The sequence below is a fragment of the Lithobates pipiens genome, unplaced genomic scaffold, assembly GCF_037356315.1.
Source record: "Lithobates pipiens isolate NorthernLeopardFrog02 unplaced genomic scaffold, aLitPip1_a1.2 Scaffold_19, whole genome shotgun sequence".
Classification (NCBI taxonomy): Eukaryota; Metazoa; Chordata; class Amphibia; order Anura; family Ranidae; genus Lithobates; species Lithobates pipiens.
In genome coordinates, this window is record NW_027507764.1 from 251,900,205 (window position 1) to 251,917,778 (window position 17,574).

A 17,574-nucleotide genomic window follows, 5' to 3' on the forward strand; every position below is an offset into this window, starting at 1 on the left:
ACTACATTGCCTTGAGATTTCCAGGCTGCCCAAGTTATTTGCATGACACACCATCCTTTATGACATACAATTCTCTGTCATGTTGCAGAGGGTACCCTGTGGGATATCTAGGTACTCTGAGCATACCACTGCTTAAGCCCCATACACACTATCAGATTATCTGCTGAGTTTTTCCTTCAGATTTACCAAAACCATGTAGTAGAAGGGCCTGCCTGTTCGCATGCACATTGAAACTCCTAAGGTTTGTCCTCATATTATATGGTTTTGGTAAATCTGAAGGAAAAACTCAGCAGATAATCTGATAGTGTGTATGGGGCTTTAAAAGAGGTGCACTTTCATAATGAATAGCAATATTAAAATTAATGAGTGTATTAAAAAAAGAAAAAAAAGACAGTAGGAGAGTCCAATCATGTCAGCAGCATCTTCTTTGCTAACAGAGTAAAGTTCTCATTACTGTATTAAGCAGAGAGAACTGTGTAGCACACCATAGGCGCTACACAATGTGGCTTGCATGTCATGAATAAAATGAAAGCTGCCCAATGAAGTAGTAGTGCAGAGTGTGAAAGGGGGCCGATGGCAATATTCTCTCTGTTTTAAAAGGCTCCCGAAGTGTTTCTTTCTGAAGTCTCCTATAAAAAACAATCACTCATTTATTTTTTTGTCAGTACTTTTTTGCTTTGTAAGAGTTAACGTGAATATATTGATTACATGCATGGATTTTATTTCCCATGCGTGTAACAAAGGCTGCTTCTTGCTTGCATGTCATTTTTTAATGTAAACCAAACACAAATCTGTTGATATATTTAGTAATACTGTGTGGTATAAAATATATGTGCAAACTGCTCTTGTAATAATGCTTTTCACTTTAATACAAAGCTTTCAGACTTATTGCAATTAGGTTACCTTAGTAACACAGTGCAGCACTTTTGGATTTAAATAATGCAGCACTATCTTAAACAGATACAGGTTTGCCTTTGCTTCATCAATAGGGAAGTGTTTGGGGATTGTTAAATATTTCAGGAACAATTTTTACTGATGAAGAATGAATAAGGAGCACGGCAATATATGATAATGTTGGTACATTTCCTATTAGGCTAAGCTACTAAAATCATGAAATGTTTCAGAATGTTTATAAATCAACATACAAAGTGTAATTTTGCAAAAAAACATCTTTTTGACCACCCTGGTACTAGGGTGACCACATTTCCAAACTGCCATTCAAGATGATTTTTTACCTTTTTTTGGCGATTTTTGGGGCAGGAGCATATGAAATCAGCGGGATGCACAGGGGGACCGTGGGATGCACAGGGGGACAGTAGGATGCACAGGTGGACAGTAGGATGCACTGGGGGGCCGTGGGATGGACAGGGGGGTGTGGGATGGACAGGGGGCCGTGGGATGGACAGGGGGACCGTGTTATGGACAGGGGGACAGTGGGATGAACAGGGGGACCGTGGAATGATGGGGGGCTGCTGCAGGTGTATTGAGAGGCAAACAAGTAGTGGGAGAGAAGAGACAGTGACCTGCTGGACAGAAGGGCCGGGTGTGAGGAGTTATCATGTGTGCAGTGATGCAGGAAACATCTTCAGCTCTGAGGAGTTCATGCTGGGCCTGTAGTTCTTCACTTTTGGGGGGGTCACATCCCCCAAAAGTGAAGGATTTCAAGTCCCAGCATGAACCCTGTCCTGCTATCTAAGGATGTATCTTCCTTCCATCCAGGGTGTAATGTCATCTGTCAGTGTCCTCTCCTGCCGATGCTTATCTGCCGACTGTCCTCTCTGCACAGTGCACTGAGAGGCTTGCTATCTCCAGGCTGACACACACTCTGAGGCCGCGTACACACGCGGGGACTGTTCGCTCAACTTTGTCCGTCAAACAGTTTCAGCGGACAGTCCGCTCAAAATTAGCATGGACGGACTTGCCCACACACGACGAACGAACAGTCCGCTGAAACCGTGCGCGATGACGTGAACGGCACGTACGACGGGACTAGAAAACGACGTCCTATACACTGCAATGCAAACTTCGGCGTGTAAATCCTTTCTGAGCATGCGCGGAACTTAGTTTGACGAACAAGCCTACACACGAGGCGACTGTTCGCTGAAACAAAGTTTCAGCGGACAGTTTTTCGGAATTTCCGAAAAACTTTGTTCAGCAGACTGTCCGCTGAAACTGTCCGCTGAAAGCCCACACACACGAGCGGACTGTCCGCCGAAACACTGTTCAGCGGACAAAGTTGAGCGAACAGTCCCCGCGTGTGTACGCGGCCTGAGTTTCTCTGAAGTGCTGACAGAACTCTGGTTGCTGGGGGGAGAGTTGACAGGATTTTAACCCGACGAATCTGTCATGTTTGTGAGTGAGCATTTTACTTGCCTTTCTACACTGCAGTCTGTCTCAGAAGTTTCTTCTGCATGCTGCTGCCTGGCTGGACTCGAGAACATACAGGAAGGAGGTGGGTGAAGCTAAATCTCCACCTCTGTGATAGGTCTCTGCCTCTCTCCTGCTTGTGACATCACTAGTTGCTACACGCCAAGCAGGTGGCAGGTAGCAACCAGTTTGGGCCCTGAGCCAGCGGCGGGGGTGAAGAGTCTCTACCAGCTAGGGTTCCACCACAGGCTGAGAGAGTGATAGAAAGAGATGATACAAAGGCTATTTTAGGGGGCATTCGATCGACCCAGGGCCAGGTGCAATTCCGGCAAACTGTATTGTCCCGGAATGAGGGTACCCGGGACAGAGCTGGCAATTGCGGGATTTTCCAGGGCAATCCGGGACACATGGGCACCCTACCTGGTACCCAACTCCAGGGGTGGCTCAATGGTGCTCATTGCATAGCCTACGGTGCTCCAGACGTCAAATCAGATGTGAAACACAGCAGAGTGCTATAGTGGGCTTTAGCATTGCAACTGCTGGCTGTGACAGCCATGATTCACATTAAGCTCCCAAGCATAATTGATCAGCTCCTGGGCCTCCTGTGCCTGGCAGAGGGCTCCATATGATTTTTTAGCAAGAGAGTACTTTAAACACAATTATTTTTTGTTTACAGAGGAAGTGATGTGAAATCATGGCACTCCCTCTCAGTTTAAAGATTACTGATGCTCTGTCTTGCTGACCTCTGCTGCAAAAAAATGTAAAAACAAAAACTTAATTATTTACATGTAACAAATTAATAAAATCAGTTTTTGTTTTAAAACAAAATGCTTTTTCAGGTCCCCCAAAAATATGGTCTTAATGACATTTCTTTTCATCATTAAATAATGATGTAAGCAAGCTCACTATCATTCAGAATTGGAACTTTTGCAAACTGATGGAAATGTTGTCACCCCAATCTCTGCTAATGCAAAATAGACTTTATCTGATCTAAATGTACACGTTTTTGCAGTTATAGAGATTTATTTGAAAATATATAATATCATCTCAGTCATCTAATCAATAACTGGAAACACCAGTACATGTAAATACAAAGATAACCCCTTTCCCCTCAAAAATGGACAAAAATGGACACACTGTCCATGCTACTGTGATGCGCTTTTGATGCGGCTTTCAGTGTGATTATGTAATGTGACTTTGATGCAACTTTGGATGTGGTTAGCATATTCTTTGGAGCCAAATCGCACTAAAATTGCACAAAAGTACAGTAGCACAGGAACCTTTTCCAAAATTGCACAGCGTCACATTGATGTGCAAATATTATTACTATTACAATTATACAGGATTTATATAGCACCAACAGTTTGCACAGCACCAAGTGAGCTGCTAATTTCATTGCTCTGTAGTAAGCAAAAGCACTTTTGCTTTTGGGTATTCTAATTCTGGCTTTAGTGCAATTTAAAATTACTCTGTTCAATGTGCAAGGGAATTTTCCATACACCTATTGAACATGGTGACAATTCACTTTGAAAACAATACCCAATCACGTGCAAGAAAAAAATGGATTTTTGCTTGCACATGATTGGATGAAAGAAGCCAGCAGAGCTTAAAGAGGAGTTCCCCTTAAAAAAAAAAAAAAAAATTAAAAGTCAGCAGCTACAAATACTGCAGCTGCTGACTTTTAATAATTGTACACTTACCTGTCCCAGGGTCCAGCGATGCAGGTGAATGTCGTCGTCCCCTCTGCTCAGCAGTTCCGGCATTGCAACTGTGGCTTCATAGCCAGGCACCCACTGCGCATGCGCGAGCAGCGCCGCTCACCGTCATTGGCCGCGCAGTCATCTGGGACCTGTCACATGTCCCAGATGACTGACAGGAGGGAGGGGGCAGCCAAAGCTGAGCCCTTCCTGTGACAAGGGGAAGTGGTGTCACCAGCCCAGGCACTGAAGGAGGCAGACTACGAGGGACCCCCTAGCAACAGGCATTTAGAGGTAAATTTTAAAAAAAAATCCCCAATTTTTTTTTTACTTTTTTTTTAGGAATTTTAATTATTTTTTTTGTGTGGAACACCACTTTAATCTCATTCACTAAGCTAAGGGAAATTTTCTTTGTCTATTTGCCTCCTTTAGTAAGTAAGCCTAAATATATCTAACAATACAGTGTCCATTCCACTTCAGCTCCTCATTCATGCTCCCTTTTAACAACCCACACTTTTTTATTTTTACTTTATACTCCTTTTTCATATGTCTTTGATCTGGTCACATGACATCACTGGTCTTCTTCCTTTTGTTTCTCCTTCAGAAGTGAGTGAGTCCTGAATGGTGCAGAGAGCAGTGCCATTTATTGATGTGGTGCTGCTTTCCACAAAATTATTATGTAAGTTCCGGATGGCAAACACAAAAACTTTAGCATAGGGCAGAAAGTAAAAATGTAATCATCATACATAATATGGTACATTCACATTAAAAAGATGATAGATCAGCGTCCTGCTTCTCTTTTTGTGAGTGTACTATAGTTATGTATAAAAGTAAGTACTTTGCATGAACATTTTTGACTATTTCAACATAATTGAAGAGGAAAGCATTAGATCATCATTTGGGCAATGCCTACATATAAAGGTGATATGCTTGAATTAAAAAAAAAAATTGCTTTTTAAAATAATTTATTCAACAACCATGTCTGCAGATGTAATGGTGTACTATGGAAAAAAAGTAAGTATACCCTTGGACTCAGAAGCCAGCATTGCCTCCTTTAGCAGAAATTACTACTTGTAGGCATTTTGCATAACTGCCCAGCAGTCTCTAACATAAACTGAACATTTGTTACCACATCCAAAATTCTTTCAGTTAACTACACTGACCATACCACTGCTTAAAAAGGGTGCATGTTCATGATGAATAGCAATATTAAAATTAATGAGTGTAGTGGAAGAAAAAAAAAGCCAGCAGGAAAATCCAGTCAGCAGCATTTTCTTTGCTTTCCTATTTGTGCTGAAAATAGGAAAATCCCTTCAGAGAACCCTCTCTCACCGCATGTCTGTGTTTCGTCTGCTAGGACTTGCTCTGCTCACTAAGACAGTAATATTCTGGGTAAAGAGACACATATGATAACTGACTTACTAGACAATAATAGAATAATAAAATACAAACCCTCCCAGGTGTTGATTAGGAAATACAGGAAGAAGTTGCTTCCCAATTATCGTCCCGTCAACTATTCCCTTAAATGGCATGAGGATGTGATGGCGTCAGCTAGATCAACGACCAAACTACATATGGACAGTGGGGCCTGCTCACCCTGCTGAGGACAGAGCAACAATAAGTGTCTGGTCCCCTGCTTCTACAAAGTAAATAGAGCTCAAATTAATGCAAAGTATATACTTTGTGCCTAAAGCACTAAAAATAGAATTTGCCTAGACTGGGGCTTAGAAAAAAAACAAGCATCTTATAGGTTATACTTACTTTTTATGACATTGTACAGTCATGGCCGAAATTTTGAGAATGACACAAATAATAATTTTCACAAAGTCTGTTGCCTCAGTTTTTAAAATAGCAATTTGCATATACTCCAGAATGTTATGAAGAGTGATCAAATGAATTGCAATTAATTGCAAAGTCACTCTTTGCCATTAAAATGAACTTAATCCCCAAAAAAACATTTCCACTGCATGTCAGCCCTGATACAAAAGGACCAGCTGACATCATGTCAGTGATTCTCCCATTAACAGAGGTGTCATTGTTGATGAGGACAAGGCTGGAAATCACTCTGTGATGCTGACTGAGTTAGAATAACAGAGTGGAAGCTTTAAAAGCAACTGCATGCACAGTGAGGTGAGACTTTTTGAGGATGTCCTGGTGTAAAGAAGGGCAGCAATGAAGCTGTTTTTCTCCAGGGAAAACATCAGGGACAGACTGATATTCTGCAAAAGGTACAGGGATTGGACTGCTGAGGACCAGGGTAATGTCATTTTCGATGAATCCCCTTTTCTATTATTTGAGCCATTCGGGAAAAACCTTTTCTGGAGAGGAAAAGATGAGCACTACGATCAATCCTGTGTCATGCCACCAGTAAAGCATCCCGAGACCATTCATGTGTGGGGTTGCTTCTCAGCCAAGGGAGTGGGCTCACTCACAACTTTGCCTAAGAACACAGCCATGAATAAAGAATATGACAAAAACATCCTCCAAGAGCAACTTCTCCCAACCATCCAAGAAGAGCCAATGTAGCGGCAATATGTAAAAAGGGCCCAAATATATCCCTGAGAATTAGACCAGTTAGCCTAACATCAATAGTATGCAAGCTCTTGGAGGGGATAATAAGGGGCTATATACAAGATTTTAGTAATGAGAACGGTATCATTAGCAGTTCTTGCCAAACCAATCTATTAAAGCGGAGCTCCACCCTAAAGTGGAGCTTCCGCTCATTGGAACCCCCCCTCTGGTACCACAATTGGCACCTTTCAGGGGGGTGCAGATACTTGTATAGTACAGGTATTTGCACCCACTTCCGGCATAGATATTCGCAGAATCTGCGGATATTTACGCCACTTCCTGTGGGTCCCCCGCTGTCTGCTGGGAAACACACGGATCCCAGAGACAGCAGGGACCATCCTTATTGCGCAGGGTGGTGATAAATGAGGAGTACTTGGAATGGTCAGGGGTGGAAGTGGGGTCCCCCAGGGTTCTGTGCTGGGACCAATCCTATTTATTTTGTTAATAAATGACCTGGAGGATGGGGAAAACAGTTTAATTCTCTGTATTTGCGGACAATACTCAGCTAAGCAGGGCAATAACTTCTCCGCAGGATGTGGAAACCTTGCAAAAAGATCTGAACAAATAATGGGGTGGGCAACTACGTGGCAAATGAGGTTTAATGTAGAAAAATGTAAAATAATGCATTTGGGTGGAAAAAATATGAATGTAATCTATACACTGAGGGGAGAATCTCTGGGGGAATCTAGAATGGAAAAGGACCTGGGGGTCCTAGTAGATGATAGGCTGAGCAATGGCATGCAATGCCAAGCTGCTAACAAAGCAAACAGAATATTGGCATGCATTAAAAAGGGGATCAACTTCAGAGATACAATGACAATTCTCCCACTCTACAAGTCTCTGGTCCGGCCGCACCTAGGATATGCTGTCCAGTTCTGGGCACCAGTCCTCAGGAAGGATGTACTGGAAATGGAGCACAAAGAAGGGTAACAAAGCTAATAAAGGGTCTGGAGAATATTAGTTATGAGGAAAGGTTGCGAGCACTGAATTTATTCTTTCTGGAGAAGAGATGCTTGAGAGGTGATATCATTTCAATTTACAAATACGATACTGGTGACCCCACAATAGGGATAAAACTTTTTTTATGGAAGGGAGTTTAACAAGACACGTGGACACTCATTAAAATTAGAAAAAAAGAGGCTTAACCTTAGACTATGTAGAGGGTTCTTTACTGTAAGAGCAGCAAGGATGTGAAATTCTCTTCAACACGGGGTGATCTCAGTGGGGAGCATCTATAGTTTAAAAAAAAAAAATTAAATAAACACCTGAACAGCCACAACATACAGGGATATACAATGTAAGGCCGCGTACACACGCGCGGACTGTTCGCCCAACCTTGTTCGTCAAACAGTTTCGGCAAACAGTCCGCTCAAAATTTGCATGAGCGGACTTGCCCACACACGAGCGGACTGTTTCAGCGCTCAACTTTTGAAATGAACGGACTCGCCCACGTAAGACGGAGCCAAGTCCGCCCATTTCGAGCGCGTGTACAGGTAGGCGGGGCCCGCGAAGGAGACGTCGCGGGCTCCGCCGCCTGGAATGGGCTTAAAGGGGAACCCCAACGCCGAAAAAAATCGGCGTGGGGGTTCCCCCCAAAGTCCACAACAGACCCTTGTCCGAGCACGCTACCCGGCCGGCCAGGAAAGGGGGGCGAGCGAGCGCGCCCCCCCTCCTGAGCCGTACCAGGCCGCGTGCCCTCAACATGGGGGGTGCCTTGGGGAAGGGGGGGCCGCGCGGCCCCCCCACCCCAAAGCACCTTGTCCCCATGTTGATGAGGACAAGGGCCTCTTCCCGACAACCCTGGCCGTTGGTTGTCGGGGTCTGCGGGCGGGGGGCTTATCGGAATCCGGGAGCCCCCTTTAATAAGGGGGCCCCCGGATACCGGCCCCCCACCCTATGTGAATGAGTATGGGGTACAATGTACCCCTACCCATTCACCTGTGAAATAAAGTACAAAAAAAAAACACAACACAGGGAAAAAATATTTTATTGCACAGCTCCGGGGGTCTTCCGTCTTCGGGGGTCTTCTCGCCGGACTCCTCCGCTATCTTCGTGTAGCTCTTTTACTAGCGGAGGAGCCCGGCTTTCTTCCTCCCCGCCGCCGGCCTCTTCTCCCGACTTCGGGGGTCTTGTCCCCCTCTTCGGTTCTTCTGCCGGGCCACCGCGCCTTCTTATAGCTCTTTTACAGGCGGTGGCCCGGTCTTCTGTCGCCGCTGCCTTCGGTTCTTCTGTCGCCGCCTTCGGTTCTTCTGCCGGGCCACCGCGCCTTCTTGTAGCTCTTTTACAGGCGGTGGCCCGGTCTTCTGTCGCCGCTGTCGCCGCCGCCGCCTTCCGTTCTTGTTCTTCTTCTTGTTCTTCTTCTTCTCCTGGAGATGTTGACTCGACGAGCTCTCCGGCCGGAATGCCAGGGACACGCTCCGCTGCCACTTATATAGTGACAATGGGGCGGTGTCACATGGTATATGTCACATGGGTTGGTCACATGGTGACCCCGCCCCCTTACGATGTCATAGTCCCCATGTGACATCAACCCATGTGACCAACCCATGTGACATATACCATGTGACACCGCCCCATTGTCACTATATAAGTGACCGCACAGCGCGGCTCTGGCATTCCGGCCGGAGAGCTCGTCGAGTCAACATCTCCAGGAGAAGAAGAAGAAGAAGAACAAGAAGAACAAGAACGGAAGGCGGCGGCGGCGGCGACAGCGGCGACAGAAGACCGGGCCACCGCCTGTAAAAGAGCTACAAGAAGGCGCGGTGGCCCGGCAGAAGAACCGAAGGCGGCGACAGAAGAACGGAAGGCAGCGGCGACAGAAGACCGGGCCACCGCCTGTAAAAGAGCTATAAGAAGGCGCGGTGGCCCGGCAGAAGAACCGAAGAGGGGGACAAGACCCCCGAAGTCGGGAGAAGAGGCCGGCGGCGGGGAGGAAGAAAGCCGGGCTCCTCCGCTAGTAAAAGAGCTACACGAAGATAGCGGAGGAGTCCGGCGAGAAGACCCCCGAAAACGGAAGACCCCCGGAGCTGTGCAATAAAATATTTTTTCCCTGTGTTGTGTTTTTTTTTTGTACTTTATTTCACAGGTGAATGGGTAGGGGTACATTGTACCCCATACTCATTCACATAGGGTGGGGGGGCCGGTATCCGGGGGCCCGCTTATTAAAGGGGGCTCCCGGATTCCGATAAGCCCCCCGCCCGCAGACCCCGACAACCAACGGCCAGGGTTGTCGGGAAGAGGCCCTTGTCCTCATCAACATGGGGACAAGGTGCTTTGGGGTGGGGGGCCCGCGCGGCCCCCCCTTCCCCAAGGCACCCCCATGTTGAGGGCACGCGGCCTGGTACGGCTCAGGAGGGGGGGGCGCGCTCGCTCGCCCCCCTTTCCTGGCCGGCCGGGTAGCGTGCTCGGACAAGGGTCTGGTGTGGACTTTGGGGGAACCCCCACGCCGATTTTTTTCGGCGTTGGGGTTCCCCTTTAAGCCCATTCCAGGCGGCGGAGCCCGCGACGTCTCCTTCGCGGGCCCCGCCTACCTGTACACGCGCTCGAAATGGGCGGACTTTCCGAGCGGGAACAGTTTGCTCATTTCGAAAGTGGCCTACACACGGGCGGACTGTTCGCTCAAACACAGTTTCAGCGGACAGTTTTTCGGAATTTCCGAAAGACTTTGTCCGTCCAACTGTCCGCTGAAACTGTCCGCTGAAAGCCCACACACGGGCGGACTGTCCGCCCAAACACTGTTCAGCGGACAAGGTTGGGCGAACAGTCCGCCCGTGTGTACGCGGCCTAATACTGACATATAATCACACACATAGGTTGGACTTGATGGACTTGTGTCTTTTTTCAACCTCACTTACTATGTAACTCAGTAACTATGTAACAGTTTAGTGATGATGAATGCCTTTTCCAGCATGATGGAGCACCTTGCCATAAGGCAAAAGTGATAACTAACTGGCTTGGGGAACAAAACATCAGAATTTTGGGTCCATGGCCAGGAAACTCCCCAGACCTTGATCTTATTGAGAACTTGTACAAAATCTGGTACAGCTCTGCATAGAAACCAATCAGCTTCCAGGATTTTTTTTTTCAAAGCTTATTTGAGCAAGCTGAAGTTAGAAGCTGATTGGCTAAAATGCACAGCTGCACCAGATTTTGCACTCTCCAGTTTTAGTAAATCAACCCCACTGTTATTGGGCTATTTCCTGAACTGGTTGAATGTTTTTTATTGATTTAAAACAGAAAAATCTGCATTTGTCCACTGGATGGCACATAGTATCATGACATATTTCTATCCATCGATTGGTCAAATGCAGTATTTTCTATTTTAACCTCTTGCCGACCACCCACTGTCATTATACTGCAGCAGGTCGGTTCTCCTGCACAAACCGTAGGTGTACGTCGGTCTGTGTAAGAAGGCTAGTGCGCGCCGCAGACTCGATGTCTGCTGGTGACCCGTGATCGCGGTGTACAGAGGCAGAACTGGGAACTGCCTATGTAAACAAGGCAGTTCCCAGTTCTGCCTAGTGACATGTCAGAGATCTTCTGTTCCCAGTCACCGGGAACAGCGATCTCTGTCATGTCCTAGATAGCCCATCCCCCTACAGTTAGAACACACCCAGGGAACACAATTAACCCCTTGATCGCCCCCCTAGTGTTAACCCCTTTTCTGCCAGTGACATTTATATAGTAATCAGTGGCTATTTTTAGCTCTGATCGCTGTATAAATGTCACTGATCCCAAAAAATTGTCTGATCTGTCTGCCGCAATGATGCGGTCTCGCTAAAAATCACAGATCTCCGCCATTACTTGTAAAACATTTATAATAAAAATGCCATAAAGCTATTCCCTATTTGGTAGACGCTATAACTTTTGCTCAAACCAATCAATATACGCTTATTGAAGTTTTTTTTACCAAAAATACATATTGGCCTAAACGGGTGAAGACATTTTTATTTATTTATTTATTTTTTTGTTTATAGCGCAAAAAATAAAAAACGGCAGAGGTGATCAAATACTGCCAAAGAAAGCTTTATTTGTGGGAAAAAAAGACATACGCTTTGAGTACAGCGTCGCATGACTGTGCCATTGTCATTAAAGCTACGCAGTGCCGTATCGCAAAAAAGGGCCTGGTAATTAGGGGGGCAAATCCTTCCGGGGCTTATGTGATTAAATCAATTAAAAACATTTGTTTAGCACAAGAAATAGCCTAATAATATTTTTTGTCTTATTCACACAGATTTAAGGTACATGCACTTTTACTGGGTGAATTGCCAAGCAATTTTTTTTGTGCTATAAATACACACCTTAGCGTTAAAGAATCCAACCATCTGATTGTGATACACAGAATATTTTAAAAAGGATCTGTCAGAACTCAGGATAGAAATATTGAAGCTGCTAATGCTGGGACAAAGTAGTTAAAGTGGTTCTTAACCTCCTTGGCGGTATTCCCGAGTGTGGCTCAGGGTGAAATTTCAGTACCATTAGCAGTAACCCCAGGATTGCATCGCTGGATCCTGGAAGGGGTGACTTACCTTGTCACCGGAATCCCTCAATGTACTCCCGCTGTGTGCGACGACTGGACCTTCTGCCAAATGCTCTGTGTGTTCCAGCTTCCCTTCCCTGTGAGCGTTGCAATGCAGGGGGGTGGAACCGGCGGCAGATTCAAAAAGTATAAACCACAAAACAATAATTTGACCTCAGTTTGCCCCCAGTGCTTTGTCCAGTGCCCTTGCCTGCAGTTTTACTGTACTTTCTGCCTGGAAACTGGAGAACGACCATGGCATCAAAAAAGCACGCCTCTACCTCAAAAGCGGTTTATGACATGCTGGAAAACAGCAATAGCAATACAGAATCACTTGCAGAATTGAGTGATAGAGATTCATGGGGAAGTTCCTCATCAGACGAAGAAAGTGATTTCAATGATGATCCTGCGACTGACCTCAGTGATGTACGGACTTGGTGCTCTATTGACTCCGGTACGGATCATGCCGCTCCCCCAAGATTCCCATTTACTGGAGCACCTGGTATCAAATTGGATGTTAAAGATGACAACCCCTTGGCATACCTCCAACTATTTTTGACCGATGAGGTTATTGAAAAAATAGTTACGGAGACAAGCCGGTAGCAGGAGCAACAAGCTGCTACACATCATAGGTTTTCAAGGAGCAGAAAGTGGCATGTGAACCGAGCACTATTACATTTGGAATTCTGTCCTATACATTGGGAAAGGAACCAAATTCAACCAAAAATGCAGTAATTATGTAATGGCAACATCTTCAGTTTTTTCATTGATTGCGCCATTGCTAAATCAGGGCTATTGTTTAACTACAGACAATTTTTACACATCGAAAAATACTAAGCCGCGCTAACTCATATAGACATCAAATTGTGCTCCCTGGATGACGCAATTTTTTTGCGAAACACGTAGGGCTGAGCGATACGCTAAACGTCACCTCGTGTTTGTAACGGTTTCAGGAGAACGGGTCTGTCTGTGTGCGTCTGGCTGGCGCAACGGACTCAAGGCTTTCTGATCTTTTATACACTGTAAGTGCAATTTTACTTTTTTTTATCTCTGGTAATAAAGGGTTTTACACTATTTGGAGTTCTATCTTTCTTTTATGGCTTTGATGTCTCCACCCGAGTCCTTTTGGATCTATAAGAAAGACCCCTGGGAGTGTTTACTTTACAACCCTTATTTGGAGTGGTGATACAGGGAGAACACTAAGGACCCCGCCAGGCTGGAAGACGTGCTCATATCTAAAGGCCTTTTGTGACCCTCTGTAGTGGGGGGTCATGCCCTTCTGGTAAGCGGCAAATTTAATTGTGTTTCGGTGGTGGCTCAAGCACTATTGCAATGGACCCAGCAATGGATCTTTTTTGATTCATGTTTTACTTGTGGAGGACTTTTGTTCACAGTTTTCTATAAAAAAGTAGTCTGCTGTGATTTATACACTCGGACTTATTGTTCATACACTGGGTGTGTGTTTTGTGTAGAGTTTTTTTAGTGCCTATGTTATTATAGGCATATGTTATGTGACTCTATACCGCAAGGAATGAGTGATTTGCATTTATAATCTATATATTTATTTTGTTATTTATGACACAAGTGTACACTAATTTATGTGTAGAGGATACTAACTGTTCACGATTTTTCAATTGTTGCACAATTTGATGTCTATATGAATTAGCGCGGCTTAGTATTTTTCGTTTTGTTTTCCTGTATTTATGTGACACAGTTAAGCTGTAGCAAAACTTTTCTTATTCAAGAGCATCACATATGATTGATTTTTACGTTTCACCTTAGCGCAGTTTTTTTCCCCTTTTTTTTCCCTTTTTTTCAATTTTTACACATCTCCTGAACTCTGAGTTTCTTCTACAGAACAAAATGGATGCCTATGGAACCGTTAGGGCTAACCGGCGTGACATGCTGCCAATCTGTGGCAATAAGAAGCTCAAGACAGGAGAAATGGTTACCTGGCAGAAAGGAAAAATGATGGCACTGTGATGGCGTGACAAAAAAGATGTGTGCCTAATGAGTACAATTCATAACGCCTCCACTGTCATGGTACACACAAAAGGTGGGAAAGACATCATGAAACCACAAGTGGTGATAGACTACAACAACACCATGGGAGGTGTTGACAGAGCCGACCAGGCAATGACATTTTATCCAGCAATGAGAAAACAACAAAAAAAGTATTACAAGAAGATCTTCAGGCATCTTCTTGAGCAATGCTTGTGGAATGCCTTCATTCTACTAAAAAAAGGAGTGACAAGCCTGTGGTTCATGCTGACTTTGTTTGAAAAGTTGGCAAACTGATTTTTCTGAACCACCAAACACCAATGGCTGTAAATAGAGCTGGACATCATGCAGCTGGTGTTGTTAGCCCGGGAAAGCCTGAATGGTCGTCACTTCATGGACCACATCCCACCAACTGAAAAAAAGTCAGCACCCACAAGGATGTGCATGGTTTGTTACTCAAAGCGAGATGACAGTAGAAGGAAAATCCAAAAGGAAACCAAGTTCTATTGTCCTGATTGTGATGTCGGACTTTGTGCAGTCCCATGTTTCAAAATTTTCCATACCTGGGATTGTTTACTGAAGCAATATGACTAGCAGTGACTAGTAATATTGCACCCTTTTCGTCAAATATTGGATTGTACGATATTTTTTATTTTATTTTTTTATGGTTGAACTGGATGGACTAACTATGTAACTATGTAACCCTTGTTTGGCCCAAAAAAAACTTCTGTGTTTTTGATTTGATTATATTATTGACAAAAATGTATTGAATAAAATGTATTATTATTATATTATTATTTATAGTTATTTATTATATTATAATTTAGGATTTTGTGTTTTAAACTTTATCATACCTGAGATGTCTACTAGACACTGGTTTGGACAGATTTAAGTGAGTTATTCCTAATGCCGCGTACACGTGATCATACTTTCCGGCAGACTTGGTCCGGCAGACCAGAATCCGTCGGACAATACGACGCAGAAGAGCAGAAGATAGCGGAGGAGCCAGGAGAAGAAGTGGAAAGTGGAGAAGTCGGAGGAAGACCCCCGAAATTGGAAGAAGACCCCTGGAGCTGCCTAATAAACTACTTTAAAAACCTGTTTTCCCCCAGGTGAATGGGTAGGGGTAGGGGTATGATGTAGGGTGGTGGACCGGGATCTGGGGGCTCCCAGATTCTGATAAGCCCCCCGCCCGCAGACCCCAACAACCAACGGCCAGGGTTGTCGGGAAGAGGCCCTTGTCCTCATCAACATGGGGACAAGGTGCTTTGGGGTGGGGGGGCTGCAGGGTGCCCCCCTTCCCCAAGGCACCCACCCCCCCATGTTGAGGGCATGCAGCCTGGTACAGTTCAGGAGGGGGGGTGCTCGCTCGTCCCCACCCCCTTTCCTGACCGACTGGGCTGCATGCTCGGATAAGGGTCTGGTATGGATTTTGGGGGGACCCCACACAGTTTTTTCGCTGTAGGGGGTTCCTTAATCACCAAAATCCATACCAGGCAACGGGGCTCGCAAGGTGCCAATCTCGTCAATCTGAAAGCTGCGAGATTGAGTTCCCTTTCTAGTCACATTGTACCTGGAGTCACGTTCATTTTGAAAGTCTGTCGGGAAGTCCGTCAGACCTAGTCTACCGTAAAGTCCGTTCATGTGTATGCAAGTCAGCTCATTCGGAAAGTCTGTTGGACCACCGCCGAAAGTCCATCGGGAAGACCATTGGACCTAGTCTGTCAAAAAGTCTGGTCGTGTGCACGCGGAATAGGAATTACAGGCCTACAATATAAAACGCCAAATTTCCATGCAAAATAACTGTACCGCTTTCCGCATTAAAAATCTGACATAATCATACTGCCAGGGAGGTTAATGCATTCTCTGCATTTATGTAAAAAAAAAAACTTTCATTAGCAGCTCCCGCAGCCCCTCCTTAAACAATTACAGCTAGCGGCTTGCTATGGGGGCACTTGAAAAATAAAAGAAGCAAAGCGCACTGGCAGGAGACCCCAGAGGAGGAAGTTTGGGGCCACTCTGTGTAATACCATTGCATAGAACCTGTTTTTTGTTTATTTAGGGGGAAAAAATAGGATATACAACCACTTCAACAGGTTACATTTAGAGTTGCAAATTACCCTGTGATTAGATGCAATAAAAAAGTTTTGGTTTACAGTGAAGCTCTTTAATTCATACAATGCACTTCTGTAATCTTCGTCTCTGTGCACTACTTAAACTCTATAGGGAAGTGCCTAAGCTTGTACCAATATTTCTTAATTTGTGTGTAAATTAGTTCTGTGATTTGGGGTTTGTGATTAGGATCTGAATATAGAGAAGCAGAACATAGGTACTGTGTAATTGTTCTTTTACTGTACTACAAGATGTTGGAAACGTTCCCATTTATTATTCAAGTTTCTTTTGTTCCTTTGTTTTTCTTTTAATACTGTATGCAGCATATGAAATCAATCCAAATGTGTTGCTTTGGAAACAACACTGATAAAACTGTGGCTCAGAAGACTTGTTGATTGAGAAAATATGTTTGACAATGACTAGAATGTTTTTCTTTTTTTAATTTTAGAAATGTGACAAATGGTTGTAAATATATATAAAAAAAACTTTGCTCAAAAATTGTCTTTAGGTATGGTATATTCATATACTGTGTTCTGAGGCCTTGTTCACATATGGGTGATTTGGAACCATGGCAAAATGCACGACATGTTCATCCTGAATGGTACCCTAAATGCCATTTTGCTGTAATTGACGCATGACAAATCGCAAAAGGATTGCCCTGAAATGCAAATGTGTAAAATTGCTCCTGACTCAAAATTGAGTCCTTGAGCTTCTTTGGAGCCACAATTGCGCATAGTGAAGCCCATTCATATGAATATGCTGCCCTATGAATGACACGCGTTTCTGCATAAGAATCACACAAACAAATTGTAGTAGTGCAAAAATACATGACAGAGAGTCATGACATACCTCTTGGGCAATGGTGCCCATAGGTATAATCTAGATGATAATAATAATAATCTATACATGGATTATTGTATAACTAAAGGTAAAACTTTTTTTTAGCTTTAGATAGAATGGAGATGGATTTGTATTAGTATCTCTGTGGACATTAGGGAGATTCACCCTCTCTATCTGTCCAGTTTAGGAGGTTACAACCTGTCACTAATTTAGGCATACTTTATGTAAATATCAAAAACAGTGTTGTCAAGGTTGACACAACCAGATGCCACTGAGAGGTTGTATCAACAATTTGTTTTGGGCCCCAGGATCTGTAGTTATGCCCCCAGTATTTGAAAACATATTTAAAATGTTAAAATGAATAAATAACTGAACAAAAGAGTGTTTTATGTGAATGGAGTTCTAAGTTTTCAAAATGACTCGTTACTGGAAGGGATGTCAGAAGAAACGGTAGCCAAATGATAATGA

General features: G+C 44.3%; 1 protein-coding gene across 1 annotated transcript in view; it reads left to right on the forward strand.

The window, feature by feature from the left end:
• The window catches only part of EPB41L4B (erythrocyte membrane protein band 4.1 like 4B), a 770,758-nt gene that overhangs the window by 730,191 nt on the left and 22,993 nt on the right, over positions 1-17,574 (forward strand). The gene's annotated exons all lie outside the window — the stretch shown is intronic.